Here is a 333-nt window from a genome sequence, read left to right as displayed (position 1 = left end):
TGAAACTATGACATGAGTTGAGTAAAAAAGAGTTAGCTCAACATATTGCAAAAGGGAATATATCAAAAAGTTTTTTGTCAAATGACTAACATTGTTTTCTAGTAATTATATGTAAAAAAAAAATGTATGTGTACTTAAATTAGGTTACAAAAGAATTTTGGATAAACAGTCACACTTATCGTGGACTAATGAGGTTCTCCGGCAGTCACGTAGCGTAAAAAGTAATTAAGTGAACAAACAAGGCTGTTATGGAGAACCTCAGGGTCTGAATGACGAAATTTATACCATATAAAAAGGTAAGGGAGAGGTCATCTCAACAACCAACCAGCATCT

The sequence above is a fragment of the Thermobia domestica genome, chromosome 8 (genome assembly GCF_964235325.1).
Source record: "Thermobia domestica chromosome 8, izTheDome1.hap1.1, whole genome shotgun sequence".
Taxonomy (NCBI): Eukaryota; Metazoa; Arthropoda; class Insecta; order Zygentoma; family Lepismatidae; genus Thermobia; species Thermobia domestica.
This window is presented reverse-complemented; position numbering follows the sequence as displayed.